The following is a 25,433-nucleotide window of genomic DNA, read 5'->3' on the forward strand; positions in this document are numbered from 1 at the left end:
TGGCAGCCAACTTACACGTCTCCCTACTACTCGGTTTTCTATCCTGCTACCCAACTGGCACCCTAGTCTCCCAGCATCCTAACATTCCACTTATCTCATGCACTTATAGTTGCTACCTAAGTGGCTGTCAGAACCTTTCCATTTCTGAATACAGCAACCGACAGCTGTGTAAAGAGTCAGACGTTGTATTCCTCTGGCAGCTCTGCACTATGAAAGAGTGAGCCCTGAGCAGAATCTCCTTTTAGAAATGTTCCCTTCTTTCAGGAAAATGAAGGGCCAGGGTGGCAAATTGTGTGAATTCCAGCCCATGATTTTGGATGAGGCCATTGGATCAAAATAGAAAAAAATCTCTCAACCAAAGGTCTAAGCTAATTTTCTAAATTCTGAACTTATTTTACTGTTTCAGACAATGACTGACCTGTATCACTTATCAGTGGCAATTTAATGTGACTTATTAGGATGTTTAAAATATCATATAATTACTGACCTCACCCACCAACATACAGCAGTAACCTCCCTTCCCTCACTCCCCCCAAACCCTGCCTTAATAAATGACCAACCTAGTGATTTTAGCTCAGGAGTAGAAATAATTTACTATTGTATCAAACCGATATTTGAAACTGGGCTGCAGTGGTTGTACCACTAAAAGCAGCCTTTATGCCAAAGTATAATTTTATCCCATCCAGAAACTAAGCAGTAGAATTACTAACAGCCAAAAATAGGGCCCGTAGTAACTCATCAGAGAACCACCAACCACTGCCGTCTCTTCTCTGTTACTTTGACTGAAAATGGGTAGAAATGTTCCAAAATTCAATCACAAACTCACATTGCTGTTACTTAACAGATCACATGAAGTAACTTTGCATCAGATGGAACTATTCCACAATCACATGAAATAGGTTAGTTCAGGGCTATGATTAAATATAAATTATATAAGGAAACATCAGTGACATGCCCAAATTCCTACCAGAATCTGCTAAGACATGCCGCATCAGAAGTAAACAATTTTAGAGAAACAACAGTTTATTAATATTTTCCACAATTACCATGAAGTCAGATTTCCATACACAAATCTGAAGAAGAATGTGGAAGTGCACTTCTGGCAGATTTTTGCAGTTCTCAAACTTGGCTAATGGCTTTTGTTTTACTCCAAATCTCAGCACCCAGTGAGTTTGCAAACATATTCTGATCATTTGACATGTGGAGATGTGTCTCTATGTGTAAATAACGAACTTGTGGAAGCCATGACCTGAGTACACAAATAAGCATCATAACATTAGACATATTGTTGAATTCAGAATGTAATTAGAGTGGAATATATATTTGGGCTCCTTAGTTAGACAAGGCCCACCTGTCTACTTGATTCAAAAGTTCCTCACAGAACTGGCTTCAATGATCAAATGAGACACCATAACACCACAATGCATTGTTTCTATAATTAGATCTCTAAGTCAAGTAACTAAACATGCAACTCCAGTACAATGTAATGAACTGTTATTATGCTTTTATATGGTTAAAAATAATGGCAAACAGATAATCTATGGAAAATACAGACTTTAATTGCAGCCAGTGTTAAGTCATAAGTCTCAAGTGGTAGCTCATGAAATTAATGAAGAAAAGACAGAGATGACCTGATGTTTCAGCTGAGATGAATTAATTGGACGATGAATTTTAATTAAATGAGTTGAGTGCCATAAGGGAGAAATTATTCTGAACTTGTTCTGCAGTGAGTTATGAAAAGTGACTGAGTTAATTGGCCAGCGAGTTAGAATTAAGCAAGTTGCTATAGGGGTGAAGGTCATTAAAACTCCAGTCTAAATTGGATCATTAGCAGTGCCTGTATTATCTGGTGTGTATTTACATACACACATAAAAGGTTGTGCAGCAATTAACAGTTACGTTTACTTGGGTATACAGATAAGTATAATAAGACATGTGTGTGCATAGGGAATGACTGTTGAAATTGTAATCATGGTGACTTAGCAGGTATGTTAAAGAGCACTGCTTCACACGCATGAGAATCATCATCAAATTGGCAAGGTATCAATCTCAAAAAAACTAAACTGGTGTCATGCAACACGTAACTAATCCTTGTACTGTTGTTACATCAGGGTGAAATTAGAAATGAGAATCTGGAGTTATCGCATAGAGGACATTTAAGAGCAAACGGATCATCCCAATTGCCCCTACCAATATTTATCCCTCAGTCTAAAAACAGGTCATCTGGTCCTTTACACATTTCTGTTTGTGGGAGTTTGCTGTGTGCAGATGGACTGACATATCTAAACATTCCAAAAGTGATGACACATCAAAAATACATCATTGGCTGGAAAGCCCCTTGAGATGATCTGAGGTTGTTAAAAGTGCTAAAAGTGAGTGAGACATGATCATGCCTGGATTGAGATCTTAAAACATGCCAGCCTTGACAGAACTCATTGATGCCTTTCAACTTCCAAAGGCCTTTCCATAGCCTGCATGATGTAGTGCAGTTTGTTGCAGATGACAATGTCTCATCAGTGGATGTCACTTCCTCTGACACATAGCAACCCAGATTCTAGCACTTCAATGAGACCAACATCAAAAGTGCACAAGAGCAGATGGTAGAGACTGGAACACTGGTGAGGAGTCGCATCAGAGTAGGAAGCTCCAAGTTCTGCTCAGCTAAACAGACACTGTACCTTGAGGGCCATCAGTGAATAGTTTTGCACCCTCAGTAGGATGAATGACCCTACAGCTGTTTACTTTGGCTGGTCAGTTGCTTAGTTCTCCAGTAATCTGCAGCAAAGTATGTGATCTTCAGCTCATTGCTAGCAGTGAGATGCAGATAGGCCAAAAGAGGGATGTTATTGACAAGTATGTGAGAATGGGGACTCCATCCAAAGCATTTCCACTGCTAGCTCAATAACCCCACCCTCCCACATCCCATTCTGTGATCAGCATATGTCTCTTGTCTCAACGGTCTTGGGCCAATAGGGTTGCAGGTTGAGCAGTCTTCTGCAGAGTCTTCAAGCTCTGAAATTTAGACAATGCTAACCAAGATCATTCTGGTAGACAGAGCAGGATACTGTGCAGTTTGTCACTACCTCTGTTGAAGCAAAATGTAGAACTGATAGGGACAGTAAAGATTTATAGTTGCACAAAGATTTGTACAAGTATTTCACAATGTTGAATTGATATGTTTCATATTTGAGTGCCATAAACATTATTCTCTTTTACCACTTTCACATCTTGCGCAGTGTGGTCAAGCCACTAATCATCTGTCATTGTCTCTGCAGTCTTGGCAGTCACATTTTGCTCAGCAAATATAATTTTGAGAAGTTCCTGAAATGTCTCTCTCAGAAGAACAAATAGCTTCACCCTGAATGCAGCGAGAGGATTCTTTTCAGAAATAGGAGATATCAGCTGGTAGCCCTTCCTCACAGGCTTTGTGTTCTCTGATTAATTCAAGATACAAAAACACTCTTCATCAGGCCATTGTTCAAACAGCCTCAGCAAGGGTCCACAGCAGAACATCAGACGTTTGAATTCTAGGAAATAAAACAAAGTCTCCAGTGGCATATTTTCAAGAAAACACTCCAGCTACTTCTGCAAAAGTTGAAATCAATCAATATTTTCACAATCCTTCAAAACTTAAATCATCCAATAAATATTATGCATGAAGTATGTTTGTAATACAATGACTGAGAAGATATAAATTAACACAAAAAAATGGTGCTGGGAGTTCGGTGGTGGTGAGTCTGATGCAATGGTGATTTATTATTTGCAGGAGTCTTTAGTGTCATAACATCAAGGACAATGTGTCCCCAACAGAAGAGTCTTGAAATCATATTAGATTATTTACAACATTTACAATATGAGAGAGGCTTGAACAGAATATCTCAAGAGTCTTTTAATTCAGGTACCAGCTCAATATGATCGAATGTTACTGATGATGTATTCGAGCTAGTAGTATGTAGTTAGTAATCCTTCATGCTGCATTTAGTTTTAATGGTATTGGCGTGGGCATTGAGTGTGTGTGTGTTTGTGCACAAAGAAATTTCACATGTGGTAGTCAGATGGGTGCACTGGTAAAGCCTTAGGGAGCCTGACAATAATGAACCAACCATGGGCAGCAATGTACCCTATCTTCCTCCTGCTGCTCCTCTTACTCTCCTACTTCCCTGTCTTCTTCATCCTCCTCCTCACAATTGTCTGGGGACATTCTTGCTCCTCTTGCAGGCCCAAACCTGGCTATTGTGCAATTTTAAATATAGTCAATGAACCCATAACCATTCTGGAGGCTGTCGCTGGTGCACATGGAGAGGAGGTTTCAACTTCACAATGGCTTGTTCAAAGATGGCGTTTTCAATATGTCATGGATTCCTCAGCCTTCTGAGAGGTATCATCAATGATATCTTAAGTGGATATCCCGTGTCTCCACGTTGCTGGTCAGTAACTTTGCATCAAGACGTGAAGAGAACAGGGAAAGTCGGCTGCTGCAGGCTGAAAGCATCACAGCAGCCAATTGGGAATCTTGAAGCTGCATAGAAATGTCCTTATGGTTGCACACCAACTGCTTTTTGATAGAGTAGAAACCTCTACAATTGACTATTAATCCTGAGTGATCCATGGAGCCAATGTATGGAATCAATCATACCCTGAATATAGCACCAGCCAAGGATGAAACACAAGATTCTATGTACTCTGACTCAGTGGCAACCATGTAAGAAAAGCAATCAGTCACTGGCCTCATGGATTTGTGGATAAATATCTCAGGCGGGAGTGGGTACTGCAGATGCTGGAGATTAGAGTCAGGATTAGAGTGGTGCTGGAAAACCACAACAGGTCAGGCAGCATCCGAGGAGCAGGAAAATCGACGTTTTGGGCAAAAGCCCTTCATGGAAATAAATATCTCAATAGAGTCCTGGAAATATTCAGAGACAAAGGAGTTGACAGTCATTGGTAAAGATGGGCCATCAGGTCCAGTTGGCAACAGGACTTTTTCAAACTGGCTCCAAATGCATGATACCATCTACATGTCACTCTGAACCTCCTGATAAATGCACATTGCAACATGACGTGGAAACTTATTGCCTGTGTACCACAAGCTATATCTATCTGCGGATCATCCTCCTGTTGTCAAACTGCAGCTCTATATACGATAGGCTGTTGCTGATACTGATCCTGATGTTGTAGGTGGTTATCCTGCTCCTCATCTGAACTTAAACATAACAGTGTTAGACAAATTCCTGCAGATATGATAGATCAGAGCTTGAAAGTGAAAATTAGACCTCTGAAGCTCTAAGGTGTAGGTGATACCTCTGGATTGTGTAAAGCAACCTCCCAGCATCAGCAATGCCTCATTTCTAGCACTGTCACACAAACAAATAGGCAAGCAGCTGCGTCTGTCGAATATTTCTTGGCATATTTCCTTGCTGTATTTTTAACCCCCTTCATTGCTATTCTCTTCTCCTATTGTTAACATGCGCAAGTTCCATGAAGCCTAGGAAATGCAAAGCTCTACAGATAAATTGTCAAATTGCTCTAATTAAGTAATTAACATGTTGAAATTGACAACCCATCTCTTACTGAAGGGGTCATGCACATGCAACCAAACAGGCTGCAGTCAAAGGCAGAAGTTAGAGATTTGCTGGCTTTCCAAAATACTCACGTTTGCAGGTGTTCACCACGACCTTCACTCATGTTGAAATAAGCCTCCTGCTCCTTTAGTTCCCTTCATCTGGAGATGTAATTAAATTTAAAACTGTCTATTTTGGCATGATTTTCCCCTCCCTGGGGTGGTGAGGACAGTGGTAAGGGTGATGTGTTCATTTTGCGAGACTCTCAAAATCATATCGTCACTGATGAGAGAAATTAAATCGTTTCTTCTGAGAAAACTTCCTTACCATCAGGTCTTGAAAAGTCTATCTGCATGTATTTACATCTCATTAATAACATAACTCATCTGAGTTAACTTTCCCTTCCCAAGTAACATCTGCCCAATTGAGACATTTGACATTTCAGAAACCCGATTGATTGAACCAACCATGTACTTGGGGACCTTACACTACAGTCTCCAGTCCTGGGAGCGTGCACAGCTTTCACTGCCTGTACCAAACACTTCTTAATGATCCTTGTCTTCACTTTCACTGTAACCTCAACAATTGTAAATGGCACCTTCTTGGGACTAGGGCAGGATGTGTCCCTAGGCCATTGTTTCACCCAACTGGAGAATGGCAATGTACAAGCTTCACCTTCATAGGAGTAAATTCAGCAGAGCAGGTGCAGGGGCAGGCAGCAGCTTTGTCTCCAATCAGAAAGATGGTGCAGTAGACAAGGCACAAGTACATACTGAAGGAAACTGAAGAATTACTGGGTGTAGTGGCATTACCATTATACCATAGCTCTCCCCTGTTCCCAGTGGATGGCACCAACAGGCCATTCTTCAAAGCCATTCAACCTGCGAGAAGCTTGCAGCTCAGGTCTGCATCACAAAAAGGGACAGAAAGCAGAGCCACATGAAAATTAATGACCTGCTGCACTTTGCAATGGTAAGTGGCATTATCTTCACACTATCTTGTTTCCATTGCTTCACACTTGCGGGCCGTCAATCCGTCTCATCGTGCTACTGCATAGACACCTTACAAATGGTCAGAGACTACAAGCCTCGGTATTTCATGCATTATGTTCATACGAGGGCTCACACCCCTTCATCCTCTTCAACTAAATCTTCCTTCTTACTGTGTTTCCTACTCACTTATTGGGTGCAGAGCACCACTTTGCAAGTTTATGCCTGCTCGCAAACTGTTCCAGCACCTTTTCTCACCACAATCAATCCTTCTCTTTATTCCACATTTACTTCCTTCCACCCAATGGTGACCATTAACCATTGACAGTTTTCATAAAAATCCATTTGGTTCACTAATATCCTTGAGGGAAAGAAATCTGCTGTCCTTACCTTGGTCTGGCATCCATGTGACTCAGAAACCCACTCTTAACTGCCTTCTGGGGAATAAATGCTGGCCACACCAGTGACTCCCACATCCTGTGTAATCATAACAATAATAATACAGTCAGTTCTGCCATTACGTGGTAGTTCCATTCTCATGCAACCCTGTGTTACAAGAAAATCGCATAATAGCGCACTATTTAAAGTAATGGGGCTGGAATCACGTTTATAACCAAAAAATGCTTTAAAAGTTCATGCTATCGAAACAGTGTCCCTGATTCATCAATCGTGTTACAGTGAATTCGCATTAACAAAACGCATGTTATAGCCAAATGACCTGTATTAATAAATTTTGAAACTCAGCAGCAGTCTGAGTATTTTTTCTATCCCTTGTCACTAGCAGCCATCCCTTAATGTGCCAAAGGCTTTGGAAAGAAACATTAAAATACAAGCAAGAGTAGACCATTCAGCCCTTTGGTCCTGATCCTCCATTCACTAAGACCATGGCTGATCATTCAATTCAGTACTCTGTTCCTGCTTTCTCCCCACACCTTTTGATCCTTTTAGTATCAGGAACACTGTTTTGGCTTCAAACACTTTCTGTGGCAGACAATCCCACAGGCTCTCCATTCTCTGGGTGAATAAATTTCTCCTCACCTCAGTGCTAAATGGCCTACCTGTATCCTTAGACTGTGACCCCTGGTTCTGAACTCCCTGGTCATTGGGACATCCTTATTGCATTTACCTTGTCTAATCCTGTCAGAGGTTTATAGGTTTCTATGAGATACCCCCTCATTCTTCTAAATTCTAGTGAATATAGTCCTAATTGATCCAGTCTCTCTTCATATATGAGACTTGCCATCCCAAGGATCAGTCTGGTAAACCTTTGTTACACTTCCTTCATAGCCAGAACATTCTTCCTTAGATAAGGAACTCAAAACTGCACACAATACTCCAGGTGTGATCTCACAAAGGCCCTGTACAATTGCAGCAAGACATCCCTGCTCCTAGAATCGAATCCTATCACTTTAAAGGCCAACATACCATTTGCCTTCTTCACCACATCTGCGACTTCTAGAATCGGCATTGCAACACTGATTGCTCTGCGTGTAACATTGGAGAGGCTGCACAAAATGCAGCTGTACAGCTCAGAGGGAATGTTGCCCCATATTGGTTGGAGTTCACCCTTGCCCCACTTAACATGCCTCCCCTTTAACTTTCCCATATCACCATGCTCTCCATGCAGCATGTTTGCCATCTAAGCTGCCCCTGCAGATTTCTTCGAAGCCCTATAGGAAGTGAGACCTTCCCATTGGTTTTGTTACATTGTCAAGCAAATCACACAACATCTCCCTTCCATAGATACTGAGCTTTGAAGCATGTCAGTGCATGAGGTAACCCAGGCATTGGTGACTCAATGGTGGACTCTCACCGTCAGATTACAGATTACATTACAGAGTGGAAACAGGCCCTTCGGCCCAACAAGTCCACACCGCCCCGCCGAAGCGCAACCCACCCATACCCCAACATTTTCCCCTTACCTAACACTACGGGCAATTTAGCATGGCCAATTCACCTGACCTGCACATCTTTGGACTGTGGGAGGAAACTGGAGCACCCGGAGGAAACCCACGCAGACACGGGGAGAAGGTGCAAACTCCACACAGTCAGTCGCCTGAGGCGGGAATTGAACCCAGGTCTCTGGCGCTGTGAGGCAGCAGTGCTAACCATTGTGCTTTAACTTTAGAATCTAACATTTTGGCCTAAGAGATTAAAGTAAATCTAACAGTGTTCTGATGGAGCTTGGAATACTGTGCTACAGAGAATATCTTCTACAGCAGAGGCCTCCTGTTACTGGGGTATAATGGGTTGGTGTTTTGAGATTGTTCAAGCTCCACAAAGAAAGCAGGATATCAATGAAAGCAAAATGCTGCAGATGCTGAAAGTCTGAAATGAGCGCAGAGAAGACTGGAGAAACTCAACAGGTCTGGCAGCATCTGTGGAAACAGAAACAGAATTAATATGTTGAGTTTGGAATGATTCTTCTCCAGAAGTGGAAAAGTATTTGATTTCGGACTACGCACAGAAAAGTCAGCATTAATGGGCTGAATGCTCAGCTGGTGTAATGTAATGATTCTATAGAGTCCAGCAGAGTCAATACCATGGTTTAAATCAACTGGCACATTTGCCACAGAGCTTTGCTGCTGTTGAAGTCCTGAATTTCATTGACAGCACACTAAGATAGGTGAAATGAAAGCACTGTGCAAGTACAGAGTACCTGGCATCACTCAAGGCAGAAGTCCCACAGAGGCAGTGTGAAATATTGCTTTCCATTAGTCACTCTTTATTCTTTGAGCAAGTTCACTGACACAAGCTGTGGGCCATTGGCCAAAAAACAAAGGCACAGATCATAGCTGTCAACTGATGTAAACAGGATGGATTTAACAGTAATAGGTGAGCAGAGTGTCACGAAACCACTACTTCCTCTAGTAAACTGGCTGAACAAAATAGAGTTTGGATTGAAGTATGTAACGGAAAACTCCCTCCACTGATTAGAAAGGTTCCACATTGAATGTGTTTCCTTCTTCTCCTAGTAGAAGGTATCTGGTTAACACCCTCTCCATCCCCACTCCACTCTCCCTCCATCAAATATGCACTTTATTGTCCCTCAGGCTGAGACGATCAGTGTAGCTGTTTTGGCTGCATTTTTTTCCTTTAAATAATCAACTTACCTACAATTAAGTCTGGGTATGCTGTAATTTGTAATCTCACTCAGAGGCAGGATTAGATCAATTACTGCTGAGAAATTCTATTCTGGGGGCAAGGTCCAGATATGCTGTTATAGCAAATTGGAAGACACTGACCAGGCATGCCTTCATGGGCTACGTATTGTACTGTTCCCAAAAACTGACATCCCTCACACTGCAAACACAAACATTCAACGAATAAAAATGTTGCATTTCCTTTTTAAGTCTAATTAACAGTCATCAATGATCTCAGCATGAAAGCAGGAGAGCACGGACGAATACAATAATAAAGCAGTATTGTTCACCAGCTGAATGAATCATGTTGGAGAACTGATGCTGATTGTTTGTATTAAAGGGAAACTGGTGAAAAAAAATACCCCTGCACCGACTGAAACTGTGGGAGTGCAGTTTAACAAGGCTTTGGTCCCAAACTAAATTTTCAGCCTCTATATTTATGTTGGTGCTCCAAAGGAGATTTGTAGCAGACAAATATTAATAAATAACGTTGACATTGTTGACCAGAATTTTATGGAAGTCCACCTGTTTGAATGAACGTGGATTCTGATCTCTTGCTGATAGGCACTGGGACCCTGAAGGCAATGTTACTGACAGTGGATAGTTCCTGGGATACCACCTCTCAGAGCTGCATGCCAAAAGTGAAAGGCAGCAGTTCAGCAACCTGAGCAATGCCACTGATTGATGTGGCTCCTGTCAAAGCTGCAGGGAGAAAGCCACAGCACCTCAAGATGAAGTACCTTTGAATGGCAGGCAAGAATGTGTTTTCTTATACATATGTTGGGAGCAGGCAGGGTGAACAGTCCAGTGGTGGTTTCAGAGGCAATGGTGCCTCCATTGTTACGGGGCCATCCATGTGAGTCATAGCTCCCTCAATACAGAACACCAGGGGGAAGCTGGCATGAGATACCCAGTGTGGCAAACAGTACAATGCCTATAGAGGGAGCAGAACGTGGCATTAAATGGGCTGTACATTGAATTAATTGGAGGCAAGCAGCCGCAATGTTGTCAGTCTCAATTCTGAGAAGCTCTTTCGAGCTTTCCTCTTCTGAGTTTTTAAGAGCCCTTCATCCTTTCCGTCCATCTCAAGACCCATTTGAGTAAATTCAGCTGATGGGAACCAAGTGGAACTCAGGGAAACAATGGAAAGAGATTATTACACATCCATTCATGACATTTAACAGAATATCATCTTTTGTTTTAAACACAGAATGACTTATTGCATCAAAAATTATCTGAGAAAATACCAGTAACATTTCTACTTTTACAGAAAATTTATGTCTAATTTCTCTTATTATTTCTGGCTAAGTCTGATGTCCTAAGACATTGGCAGCAAACAGCACTTGATAAACTTGCCAAACTATTGTTAGCACCAAGAATCTAAAGGAATACTTCTCATCCACGTTTAAGATTTTTGCTAGTCTATTGGTTAAAGTGCACCTTTGAGCAATTTTGAACAGAGAACCTCTGCCTAAATTCACAGTACAAAAATGCCTGTTCAAGATCTTCAGGAAAGCTATTCGTAGTGATGCTTTGGATATACTCAGAAAGGTAAGAGGAGAATCAATTTAGGGCCATTCCAGTTAACAGCACAATGGAAAGAAGGTGTTAAATGGAGACGTTGTAGTTAACAGTAACAAACTCTGGTGAAGTAGAGAAGGATTCTATACCTGATGGATCTGTACCACAAAATCCACTTATCTGTCTTTGATCCATATCCCTGAACACACTTATCAAACAAAATCCATCAATTTCAGTCTCAAACATGCATCAACACAATGTTTTTACATCAGACTGTACTTGAGACTAGTTGATTGTCACATTTGATGTGCAACAAACTAAATATGTTGATGTGGCACTACTGAAATATTTGCAAACTATATGAACAACTACCAGAGCTCTGTGTATGCTTTGTCTTTGTTGTTACGCCAAGCTTACAATGAAGTATTAATAAAAGCAGTTGTAAGGTAACCTGTAAGAGGTAGACAAAGAACTGAGCCCAATGACCTTTTCTCATCTGCAGCCACATCCAGAGCACAAAAGTGACAACATCCATCCTTTTGCTGACTTCACTCAGGGTGCCCCTCAATACACAAAGCTCCCAAGAAATTTCTTTATATGGGGGTAGAACATTTTCCTCCTATATTTATCTCACATTGCATTTTCCATAGAATTAGCTCCTTGTAACAAATAGTCACAGCTTTTTACTGCTTCTGGGGGTGGCACGGTGGCTCAGTGGTTAGCACTGCTGCCTCACAGTGCCAGGGACCCAGATTTAATTTCAGCCTTGGGCGACCGTGTGGAGTTTGCAAATTCTTCCCATGGGTTTCCTCCGGTTGCTCCAGTTTCCTCCCTCAATCCAAAGATGTACTGGTTAGGTGAATTGGCCGTGCTAAATTGCCCTGTGTTCAGGGATATGTAGGTTAGGTGCATTAGTCAGGGGTAAATGTAGGATAATAGGGTAGAGGAATGGGTCTGGGTGGGTTATTTTTTGGAGGGTCAGTGTGGACTTGTTGGGCCAAATGGCCTGTTTCCACACTGTAGGGTTTCTAGTCTAGTCTTCTAGTCTAGTCACTGGGTTCCCGTTTCCCCTCATCGCTGAGTAGCAAGTTCAAGTGACCATCTCCAGGTGAGTTCCTCAGCGAGATTCTTAAATCTGCCACCAGCATTAATGTATCCCCTGTAGTTCTTCTTTCCCCAGACCATGCCAGGATAAATCTCCCAGAATCTTCCAAATGTGACAGGATTATTTTCTCCAACTGGAGACTATTTCTCTCCCACATCCGGCTGTGGTGACTTGCAAGCCAAGCAACTTCTTTTATCTGCTGACTGTACAGAACTGTTGTCTGTCTGAGATAATCATTGACTTATAGGAAAACCGGTAATCTGATCAAAAAAAAGGCTTTAGAGGTGTTGCAGGCACAGAGGGATTCAGACTGTAGGGCCTCTTGAAGTGGGCCTGGTCTTGGGTGCCACTAGAGCTTACAAAAGAAGACAGAACTATCTGGTAAAGATGCAGAATAGCATATGCAAAGCAATATGTTTGCATTTGTGCTTATCCAAGAAGAGCAGAGCACATGTTGCTTCTGATGTTCCCCAGCAACTTCAATGCCTTTCCTCAAAGTAGGTAGTTATGTAAACATCCAGCACTTCACATTTGATGATCTCAGCCCTCTCAGCATGCTTATGCACCAGGCTCTCCTGCAATGAAATAAGGCTAGGGATTGGATGAGATGAGAGCGAGTGCAGAAGCAGAGTAAGTGAATAGGAATTTTGGTGGGTGAGTAGTTGTAGATGATGTGATGGGTGTGATCTGTTAGACGAACATCATGCATGTGATGCTAAAGTTTGTAAGTTGTGACTGTTTGTGTGCTGCCTGTGCAGGGACAGAGTGAGACTGAGGGATGCCTCTGTGAGTGTGAGATGTCAGACAGAAAACAGTCCATATAGCTTTGCAATGTACACGAGATTATTTATTTTCTTGTGGCACTGCTCAGTGTCCCTTTTTTGTAGGTCACTGGCACTGACCTGGAGCTGTGATCTGCTGCCAGGCTGGATGGGTCTGACAGGATAGCCTCCCATTGTTATCACCTGGGAACAGGATGGATCTTCTCTTGCTGGGTCTGTCCAGCAGTTTCTGCAAGGCGCCACCGCTAAACCGGAGAGCCAGCACTGACTTCGTAGCTGGCATTTTTGGGCTTCTGGAATAGTGGCAATCACAGGCTGAGAGAATGTTCCTGGTTTGCAGTGAGGGAAGTGGTGCCGAGCAGGTCTTAAAATGCAACATCAGAGTCTTCAGCCTTGGGAATTCCCATTGGTATTGAGAACCTCCAGCTTCTTAGCCTTGTGATTCACCAAAGTGCACAAATTTTGTTTGCTGTGGACAATGAGCTGAGAAGCATGAGAAGACATGAGTTAATGCAGCCCAATGTGGATGTCCCAATGAGTGAGGCCACAATCTAAGGATACAGGGTAGACCATTACTGACTGAGATGAGGAGAAATGTTTTCACCCGGAGAGTGGTGAGCCTTTCCAATTCTCTGACACAGTCAGCAGTTGAGGCCAAAATAATGAATATTTTCAAGGAAGGTGTTAGATACAGTTCTTACGGCTGCAGGGATCAAAGGTTTTGGGGAAAAAGCAGGAACCTATTTGAATGGTCAGCTATGACCATATTGAATGGGCAAAGGGATAATAGCCTACTCTTGCTCCCATTTTCTATGTTTCCATTCTTTTCTATCCCAGGCCCTGGTGGATATGGTGCAATTCAACACACTTAACGTTTCTATAACCTTGAGATAAAAAATTACTGCCCATGTCTTTACATCACAAAATAATCACCAAACAGTTACCCTGTTCACAGAACTTTGGTGAAATTATCTACTACAAACTTAGGGGATTCTGATTCAAATCAGAGAAAGGTGAAACATCTTGTGGGATTTCATACTGAGGATAAGAATTCAGGTTGGATTTTCATGTCCATGTATGTCCCCAACTCCATGGACGTTTAAAAGCAGCAGGCAGAACCTAGCTGAGTAACACAGCAGGGCCATTTAAACTGAGGGTTGGTTTCAAACAAACTCCATCTTCACTGTCACTGCTGGGTGAAAATTGCAAATTGATTGAGTAGATGTAAGTATGGCTGGAAGGCAGAGAAATTCTGCTTAATTGTCAGGAACTGAATTGCTTTAAATCACCAGCTGTTTAAAGTTGAGAAAAAAAACCTTACGTTACCATTGAACATTAAACAGAGGTTGGAAGGATTGCTTTTATTGGCAAGACTTCTGTAGTTTTTTGAAGAAAATCTTTGCCACGTATTTCACGGTTTTAATTGATTTCTTTGTTCACAATTTCCAAGGGCTGTCATGTCATTTTGAATGCTTACCTGAGTTTCAAAAGCCACAAAGCATTCAATCAGCTGTCGATGCCATAGAATAAAGGATTTTTGATTTTATAACAGATTAACCCCTGTGGAGAATTTTTAAACATGAACAGGTTTCATTAATAGTAGTTTTATCACAATCAAATGCATATGAGTGAGGATTATATAAGATCATTTGAGCTTTTTTTCATCTTTACATTGTTCCTGACGGTGGACAATGAGTGAATGGCTATAAAAGTGGCATGTGAGTATTCATTCATGGGATGTGGCATTTGTTCTGCATCCCTGGTTGCCCTTGAGAAGGTGATGGTGAGCTGCCTTCTTGAACTGTTGTGATCCTATTGCTGTAGGTAGATTCACAGTGTCATTAGGGAGCAACTAAGAAATTAACAAGTGCTAAAGCAAATGTGACAAATCCAGAGAACCAAGCCAGGCCTTATCAACTGCCTGTCACAGCACTCATTCGTATCTGTGGCCACCCACAATCCACTTCTAGAGTCCGTGGGTTTGACTCATTCACACCCTGCCTTTCCCCAACGTGAAAATTGGGCCTTATTGGGCCAAATATATCAAAGCAGTTCTGCCAAGTTGACTTAGAAAGTAAATATCTCTGCTTTTTTGAAGTCTGTTTATTATTTTTCAATAATAATTGAAATAATCAATCTTGCAATGATGGAAGTCTCCTTTGAGCAATTGAAAGGAAATCATGATTAACCAACCGAGCAATGAGCTCATTTAGACTAGAAGTGGTTGAAGGATAGCAGTTCAAGGCAACCATTCAGCATGTGGCAAACTTGTGGAGGAGAGCTTCAAATGCAGTGCTGCTCAGTTAAGACCCAGTAGAATTTTTCAGCTGAATTTTTCACCTCTTCCTCCATATTCTCTATCTCAATTCTCTTATCATTTATAATTTTCAGCATTAGCAATCAAAGAAAAAGTTTACACATTTTAGTCATTTGAGAAGTTACACATGTAGGAAAGGTATTAAGAATTTGGGTATCAGAATTAACCCTACTTCAACTATGACTAAGTAACACACTTAAACTTAAAGGTTATTGGAGTGGGATAGTCCCTTTCTTACTCATTTTCATCAGATCCTCCTCCAACTGATGCCTTTTTTGGTGCTTTAGTTGATGCGTGGCATTCCTTGAAAACCTGTCAAAAGTTAAAACCTGATAATACAAGTTATAATAACTGTTGCAATTGTTGCCTGCTGTTAATTCTACATACCATTTTCAACAGTAGACTCAGGATGGAGTCTAACACTAACATTGAAAATATTTAGTACGACTGACTAACCATTTTCAGAAGTCACTATTGTCCTGACTTTCCAAACTTCAGTTGTTGCTCTGGTGCTAGATGCAAGTGTAAAAAACAAGCACTTTATGCATTCAATTTCATCACAAACTGCATATCAGCCCAAACAGCTTAACTCCTAAGCCGTAAAAGTGCTGGAGAAACTCAGCAAGTCTTGTAACATCTGTGGAAAGAGGAACAGAGTTAACATTTCAAATCTTATGATTCTTAATACACTCCTAAGAGATCTGCTGAGTTTCACCACTGCCTGAGATATCATAAACCTATTCTGAATTTTATACAAAGAAGCTGTCTGTGTGGAGTTTGCACATTCTCCCCGTGTCTGTGTGGGTTTCCTCCGGGTGCTGCGGTTTCCTCCCACAATCCAAACGATGTGCACATCAGGTGAATTGGCCATGCTAAATTGCCACGTCAGGGGTAAATATTGGGTAGGGGAAATGGGTTTGGGTGGATTACTCTTCAGAGGGTCGGTGTGGACTTGTTGGGCTGAAGGCTCTGTTTCCACACTGTAGGGAATCTAATCTAAAAAAGTTCTTGATTTTCTCTTGCAGCCTTCAATGCCTGTTCCTCAAACTAATGAAGTTATTTTCTATTATCACATGCAGCATCCTAAGCCAAATGGACAAGTACTTACTCACAAGCTTCAACAATTATAATACAAGCTTTTAAAATGTAAGTGGTGCTTCTTGGTTTACTGTACCTTGCTATTAAGCTTGCTGATGCTTGAATGTTGGTTCTTGGCCTTTCATCTGTGCTTTCACTTCTAAATTTACTCCATGGAAATATCCCAAGGTAGGTTCTCCTCCAATTCTTGCTCTTTCCCTGTTTTGGCAGCTTCATATAATGAGACAGCTAAGGTAGAGAATTAATTTCATGGAGTATTACAGTCTGTTCAGTGGTATAAGAAATTGGAATTACAATGTACAGTTTTATTTGAAAGACTAGCAGGAATCTTAAGGTGCAATTAGATTGTGAGAACAGAATGGCACAAGAATTGCACATATTTAAGGAATAGGACCATCTCCAGCATCATGGTAACTAAAAATAATTTGTCAAGAGGTAATAAACATCTCGTCAGTGTCATCCTCATCTGGACAGCATGTTTTTTAAAAGTATGGTGGTCATCACGTCATTGCACTGAAGTGTTATATCAGAGCTGCAGAGTACAAATTCACAGGAAAAGCATTCTGCTCTAACATACGCATTCTGTGTTTTGGCAAAGTGATCCCAGTGCAAGTTTATTTTATTCTTTGAAAATTGAAAAGGTAAATATATAACCTTCCTCACCTGTTTACATAGACTCCTTTTGTTGATGTAGATAACAGTTTCAAATCAGTTAAGGTTATTTTGTTCCAATTTTAGTTATTTTTAATCCTTCGACGTTCTCCCGTACAGTTTTCTGGGGGACGTGGTTGTTCACAGTCTCTAGGAGGATATGTTGCAGGTTCAGTTCTGGTTACTGAGGGCAAGGGCTGCTCTATGTAGCAGTCAGCAGGGGGTGCACCAAGTCAAGTTGCAAAGTGGCCTAACTTGTGACATCTTGCATTGGGGCACAGACAAAATTCTCACTTATTTAAAATTCAGAATAATTCAAATAAAATTGAAGTTGTAACATTTCTCTGTTTTGTCACGTTAGAATAGTTTTTTGAAGATTCAAAATCAATTACACACACATCTGAAGTTTCTTATTTCTCCACTTGATTGAAAAGGATATCAGCAGACATTAGCTGTATAAGAAAGTAACAGCACAAAGCATGATCACTGGAACATACCCACATTGGGGATAAATAATGTGCCATTATTAAACACTAATGTTTAAATTTTACCACATAACACTTAAGAGTAAGAGGATAAGCAAGGAAAGAGTGTGTCCATTAGGAACCAAAAAGTTAAGTCACGCGTGAACACATTGAATGTGGGTAAGGTTCTTAATAAATACTTCATGGCTGCCTTCACAAGAAATGAGACCCATTATACACATATAAAGTGTGAAATATGGACAGGCTAAACATTGGAAGGGAGGAAGTAGTAAAGAATTCAATGTTTTTGAAAATAAATGGATGACTGGACATCGATGAAATATATCTAAGATTGTTCAATGAAACAAGGAAAACATTTGCAGAAGTTCTGACAATTATAATCCACTCCTCCCTGGCTACAGGAGCTGTGCCAGAGGATTAGAGAACTTTCAATGTTGTACTGTTATTTAGAAAGGGAGAAAGAGACAATCCAAATAATTAGAGGCCAGTCAGCTTAACTTCAGTTGTGGGCAAATTATTGGAATCAATTCTGAGGCACAGTATAAACCATTGTTAAAAAGGCAGTGACTAGTCACGGAAAGTCAGCCTGAATTTGCTGAGGGTTTGTCTGATTAACTTGATACTTTGAAGAGGTACTGTATGAGGTTGATGAGTGTAATGTGATAGACATGATTGACATGGATACATCTGTGTGTGTAGATCTATATCTAATTATGTAAAGCATGACTTTAGTCAGACTGGTCAAAACTATAACAATACATGGAAAAGTTTAGCCATCAGACTTTTTAAAATCTCTCTCCTCTCACCTTAAAAATGTGCCCCAGTCTTGAAATCCTCCATCCTAGGGAAAAGACATCTACCATTAACTCTACTTATACCTCTCGTTATTTTATAAACTTGTATCAGACCGCCTCTCAAATTTCTACATTTCACTGAAAAACGTCCCAGCCTATCCAGCCTTTCTTTATAACTCAAGCCTTCCATTCCCAGCAACATACTTCTGAACCCTCTCCAGCTTGATAATAGCCTTCCTACATCCAGAAATGGACACAGTATGCATACATCTCTCCAAAAAGTGGACAATTTAATCCTGGAGAGGATAGGAGAAAACGTGAGCAGGAACAGAAGTCCAGCATTGATAAAGAACATGTGTTAGGTGGCTGAGTACCAGCAGGCTACAGCTGGAGACATCAAAAACTACTTTCACATCTTGACAAGAAAGAAAGTCACATTAGACTCGAAATGCTAACTCTGTTTCTCTCTACACATGCTGCCAGACCTACTGAGCTTCTTCAGCATTCTCATCTTGACACACTTGTTGCTTAGCAAAATCAAGTATCTCATTAAGTAAGTAAAACAATAATAATAACGAATGTAGGTGCTAAACGCACAATGAATAATTTCACATGGTCTACGGAATTTTTATATCTCTCAAAATTCACAGTCGACCTGATGTAGCAAAGCAGAAAGTATAAATACAGAATATATTCTCTCTGCCTTCAAATCTTTTCCAGCTTAATTTTTGATGTACTTGCCAATTCATCAGAAAAATGAACTAAATACTGCAAGGAAACAAAAATCTAGAGTATTGTCAAATTATTTATGTACTTTAAATTGTAACAGCTACTGACGCATTGCAGTCTTTTGGTCAAAGGATGAGTTTCATGCAATAGTTAGACAAAACAAGCCATATCACAGAAGTATTTGCCTACATTCTTCATTTATTTCTAACTTTCTAAACCAACTTCACAGCTACGGCATTCAAAAGGCACTAACATTGTGTAAGATGTGGTATTACAATTATATCATTAGATCTATCAATTTGAAGAACTGGCCTATTTCTGTGAATTTTTATAAGTATGTGGTACTGTAAAAATATCAATGTTGGGAATATTTTGAGGGAGTTAAAACAGACATCCTGCAACTACCTTCCTAATAGATAAGCTGAGGATGTGTGAAACACAATGCTCTTTCTGAAGGTATTTTTTTCAGATCTGCTACATTTCTTACAATTCAATGCCCATTGTATCCAATTGTTTGCCTTGGAAAATTGAGCTTCCACTCTATGTTAGTAAAACTAATTTTAAAATACCCTGTTTAACTATCCATTTGCAGCCGAATTGCATTTTTTTCTTTTGTAATTTCTCAGTGAACACATGAATATTCTAAGTTAATGAATAACATAACTGCAGTTAAAAGAATCTGATGTGAGAACTTTGAATAGTAATACTCACATTACTGGTAGAGGAGGTACCCTCACTCAATTAAGGTACTTTAAAGGAACAAAGTTAATTTTACTTCCAAGAAACTGAACATCAAAAAATAATAAACCATGGCCTAGAGATTTCAATGGGCAGAAAATTATTTATGACTGGAATTGCACAACAAGACCCTACAGAATTCCAAATGTGAAGATTTTGTGGGAATTACTGAGGAAATTAAAGATTCTGATTCACAATTTCCTTGTGTCTGGAATCCTCCAACAGAATTCATTAAAGTCAGGCCATTAGGAGAGTTCTGCTTCCATTAAGCTAATGGTTACCCAGGGAAAGTTAGACAATTTAAAATTTAGAATAACTCTTGGGTACTTATTAAGCTGACCCATAACTCACCACACACTTACCCAACCATGCCTCTCTCAACCCTTTATACCACTGGACCTCTGACAATCATCTTGACTAGATCGCCCAACCCAACATGGCTGAATCCATCCCTCTCCTATCACCAACCCAAGATTCAATACTAGCCATACCTGCCAGCACTACACTCCCTTGCCCATTGGATAGAAATCCAGGGGCTCAACAAATCACTTTGCTATTGCCTGCCCTAACAACTTAATTCCAATATTCCCATCCCACCACCACTGGCCCCAGTGCACCATACACTTGACCTACCCCAAGCTCTCTAACACTTATCTGCTACCCTAGTCACCTGGCACCCTACTCAACTGGCATCTTACCTAGCTGGCACTCTAGCTCACTCTGGCACCTTACTTACCTAACACTTTGGCACCATACACAGTAGGCTAAGTCTTAACCAACTCCCACCTTAATCCCATACTTAGCTCGATGTATTTACTCTTTCACTGCAGCTGACCACATGGCTGGCTGTATGGTTGGACATTTAAATCACGGAACACAGCACACTGACATGTTTTTTGCAAACTGGGGCATGGTTCCACCAAATATCCTGAACTCTGGGGGGGTCTATGTTGATGTTAGGTTTGCACCAAATGACTGAAGGAGCAGGATGCTGAAATTCCCAACTAGAAATGTGGAGTTTAGTACAAATGGAGCAAGATAGGCTCAAAGGGGCAATCTAGCTTTGATTACCATTTTCCCCAGAATATCTGGGTCAATAATACATTCAAATTGATTGCTTAGATTTCTGGAGCCATGTTACCAATGTCTTCAAATATACATTCTGACAATATTCTGAGAGTACTTTCTAACCTTCTTTTGACTTAAATTTTGACTCAACAGCTTTATATAACTGAATAGAAAGCTCGGTCAGAATTTATATTGGATCATTTTATGTTACATATTATACCTTTCCTAAATACCTTGTTTATTCTATTGATGAATAGATGTTGGTTAAAACATCAGAATCACAGATGGTTTGGAAATTTGAGATGAAAGTAATTTATGTATTCAGCAGCAGAAGGGCAGGTAGGAAGTAAATTGTTATGATCACAGAAAGTATAAAAGGCAGCACGTTTTAAATGGGAGTTTTGGAGTTTTGGAGATCTGGTGTACACTGAGACTAATATTGTCATTTGGTGATAGTGTAATTCAGATATAAGGAGGCAATGTCACTCAAATATATTCTCATCACACTACACAAAGTCACATCTACCACCAATGATGGTATAATTTACCAAGATGGTAAAATTTTGGTAGAAATGGGCTGGATTTTCATCTGTATGTGGAGGCATGTTTTGGTGTGAAAATAGCCAAACTCATCAAATCCATATCCCCTCTACAGCCCCAATCCCTGCCATTGCCCTTAACTTTTTTGGGGGGTTGGTCATAAATTCCCAATGTACAAAATGCACACCTGTTTCCACTGAAATCAGGTTTCCCATTTTAAATGAAGGGCAAATATCAGATTTCCTCCTGCTCGTTATTCCTGTCTGGTGGTGCAGGGTTTTGAAAGTCCATTGAAAGCATACCAGGCTTGTAAGTTTGTGAGAATAAAGGAAATCCTGTTCAAGAGTCAGGAACATTCAGAAAGTTAAGTGCAAAATTATTTGATAGCGTCAAATTTCACTATTAGGTGCTGTGTAGTAATGTAGGTAGGTTTTTATTACATTGATTTATCACAAGAGTCTGTCTTGCAAAGGTAAATTGACTCTTCCATTGACCAACAGTATGTATTGCTTACATGAATTACAGAACTTGAAGATTTATATCAACAGAATACTGAGTCTTTTATTATAAAGATGTTGTGAAACTTGAAAGGGTTCAGAAAAGATTTACAAGGATGTTGCTAAGGTTAAGGATTTGAGCTATAGGGAGAGGTTGAATAAGCTAGAGCTATTTTCCCTGGAGCGTCAGAGGCTGAGGGGTGATCTTATAGAGATTTACAAAATTATGAGGGGCATGAATAGGATAAATAGATAAAGTCTTTTCCCTGGGTCAAGAGAGTCCCAAACTAGAGGGCATAGGTTTAGGGTGAGAGGGGGAAGATATAAAAGAGACCTAAGAGGCAGCTTTTTCACACAGAGAGTGGTACGTGTATGGAATGAGCTGCCAGAGGAAGTGGTGGAGGCTGGTACAATTGCAACATTTAAGAGGCATCTGGATGGGTATATGAATAGGAAGGGTTTGGAGGGATATGGGCCAGGTGCTGGCAGGTGGGACTAGATTGGGTTGGGATAGCTGGTTGGCATGGACGGGTTGGATCGAAGGGTCTGCTTCAATGCTGTACACCTCTATGACTCTATGACTAGGGATGAAGTCGAAAGAATATAGTGAAATTTTCTCTGGAGAAAGTGAGTACTGCAGATGCTGGAGATCAGAGTCGAGGGTGTGATGCTGGGAAAGCACAGCAGGTCAGGCAGCATGCAAGGAGCAGGGGAATCGACGTTTCGGGCATCATCAGGATTCCTGATTAACTGCTTATGCCCCAAAACATCGATTTTCCTGCTCCTCGGATGCTGCCTGACCTGCTGTCCTTTCTCAGCAACACAATCTCGACTCTGAAATTCTCTTTGCCAAATTATCAAAGGGATGCTCCAGAGAGTCAGTTTTAGGTGGCATCACTCCCAGCTTAGAGTTTTGCTTGGCAGGAGCATAGGATTCCTGTCTAATGCAAGGTGACCTAACTGCTCCCAAATGCTCCCAGCAGATAAGGCTTTATTTTTATTTGTTCTCCTGATATGGGTGTCACTGTGTAGGGCAATATTTGTTATCCATCACTAATTGCCCTTGAGAAGCTGATGCTGTGCTGCCTTCTTGAACCAAAGCAGTCCATAGCTGTGTGCCGAAGAAAAGATACCAGCACAAAGACATTCAAACAAGAATGGAAATTAAATGGTAAATTACAGAACACCACAACCAGATACCTAACAGCAATTCAACTGCCAGTTGGATAAGGAGAAAGCGAGGACTGCAGATGCTGGAGATGAGAGTGGAAGAGTGTGGTGCTGGAAAAGCACAGCAGGTCAGGCAGCATCCAATGAGCAGGAGAATCGATGTTTCGGGCATAAGCCCTTCATTAGAAATTAGCTCATTGATTCTCCAGCTCATTGGATGCTGCCTGACCTGCTACGCTTTTCCAGCACCACACTCCCTACCACTTGGATAAGGATGGAATATTAAGCAGTACAGGGGAATATAGAGAAAGAAAGAGGAAAGTAAGGCTAAGAATTCCTAGAAGATAAGAAGACAGAGGTTATTGGTATATTTAACAGTTTTAATCATATCCTTGATTAAATATGAATGATAGTTTTACTAAATAGTCTCGGAAATAACCTTTCACCCCCCCACAGTGACAGGGAGAAGTGCAAAACAAATCTACTTCTAAGATGATAGTCAGTTTAGACAGATTGGATTTGGATGGCCTAACTACGTTCTGGTCGCAAAAATCTGAACAAAATGTTCCCATCGAGTTAATTATATTTGTTATGTCTGTCTTGGCATTTCAATGCAAAACATTATTCATATTCCAGATATGTGCTTTCTAGGAAAAGGTCCGGCAAGTGAAAATGATCCTGACACATTCCACACAATGAAGTGTGCCCAATGCTTTTCCGATAATAGCTTCATAAGCCACACCCTGATGTTTGTAAAGTGTCTTCTCATCACGTGGAGTCAAGTTACTTCTGCTGAGTTCATTCCAGGACCATAACCCAGACCCTATGCTGTGTGTTTACAGTGTGAAACGTTGCTTAAAGACCGCAAAGTCCAGCCCCCATATTGTTAACGCAACAACTAAGGCCAGACAGGAACTGACCCAGAGCATTACAAGTTCATCAGACAATTCAAATTTTGAGTCCATATTTCCTGATTTTGTTTTTGCTTGTGCCATGAATTCTTTGGGGAGCCTTGTGTTACAAATAACTGTTTTAAAATAAAACATTCCAGTTTGACTTATTTGATTTCAATTGACTATTTGGATCACGCTTGAGTTATTTCCTTTACTAACTGAAAGCAGGAGAATTTCCAACAGGCAAAGCCATGGCTTGCTGAGCTAAGAAAGCCAATGGGATCTTCCAATATGCAGGGAGCCACACCCTATCTTAGGTCCAATCCCCTTGGTCTTGCATCAAAAAATGTAAACTGAGGGTCTACTCACAGCACAACAGTCTGCTTCTCTAGTTTACTGGTCAAGTAGACTATTCTTCCTTATCCTGCCTGGAGCTGAAGTAATTGCAGGTCAGATAAGAGGAGGTGCATATTAATTGGCCACTTAACACCTTATTTGGCAGTTGGACAGGAAAGCCAAACTTGGGCCTTTTCCTACAGGACAAAATTCCTGTGGTACTGGGAAAGCAGAAGTAACCTCCCTGATTTTCCAACTTTCCTCCCACCTCCTTCTCTGCCACTTCACAGCTAAGGGTAATTCAGACCTTGTATGATTTTGAAATGTGCTGCATATCATAAAAGTAATCCACTGTTGAGCTGTTATCAACACTTATGGTGATGCGGATGTTAGACAATGTGCAATAGTGGCCCAAAATAAAAAGGAAGAATCATAAGGATTTTATTTTGGGCCACCAAATTTGTCTAACATCCTTATGATTCTTCCTTTTTATTTTGGATAAGTATGTAGGTTCCAATTCTATGTATCTTTGTAACAGCACAAAAAAGTAAAGACTTAAAAGTTTTTTTTAGGGATAAAGAAGAAAACTTCATGCTTAAGCTAAATGTTAACATGCTTTCTAGAATCAAATATCTGCTTCCTATCCCCAACTCCATTCCCATTCACAGCTGTATTTCTGAGCTGTGGAAGAGTGCTGTGATTTCGCCAGGTAAGTAAGAGTCACAGATACCCAGTCTGCCCTCTGATTTCTATCACTATTCTTCACTGACCAAATGTCTTCGTTTGACCAAATTAATATGGCTTTGTGTGTGGGAAATCATGTCTCACAAACTTGATTTAGTTTTTTGAAGAAGTAACAAAGAGGATTGATGAGGGCAGAGTGGTAGATGTGATCTATATGGACTTCAGTAAAGCGTTCGACAAGATTCCCCATGGGAGACTGATTAGCAAGGTTAGATCTCACGGAATACAGGGAGAACTAACCATTTGGATACAGAACTGGCTCAAACTGGTAGAAG

General features: G+C 40.7%; 1 long non-coding RNA gene across 3 annotated transcripts in view; it reads right to left on the reverse strand.

Moving 5' to 3' along the window:
• Positions 1-1,052: 1,052 nt before the first annotated feature.
• Positions 1,053-25,433, reverse strand: part of LOC122550822 — a 38,258-nt gene continuing 13,877 nt past the window's right edge. Inside the window, exons 1-6 of one of the 3 annotated variants that reach the window (XR_006311951.1) lie at positions 17,177-17,311; positions 16,590-16,741; positions 15,654-15,727; positions 6,938-7,024; positions 5,651-5,840; positions 1,053-1,249 (exon numbers count right to left, since the gene is read on the reverse strand). This is a non-coding gene — a long non-coding RNA (uncharacterized LOC122550822). Of the gene's footprint in view, positions 1,250-5,650; positions 5,841-6,937; positions 7,025-15,653; positions 15,728-16,589; positions 16,742-17,176; positions 17,312-25,433 lie in introns of those variants that run through there. The other 2 variants (XR_006311953.1, XR_006311952.1) reach the window with 2 other exon arrangements.

This window comes from Chiloscyllium plagiosum, chromosome 6 (genome assembly GCF_004010195.1).
Source record: "Chiloscyllium plagiosum isolate BGI_BamShark_2017 chromosome 6, ASM401019v2, whole genome shotgun sequence".
NCBI classification, from domain to species: Eukaryota; Metazoa; Chordata; class Chondrichthyes; order Orectolobiformes; family Hemiscylliidae; genus Chiloscyllium; species Chiloscyllium plagiosum.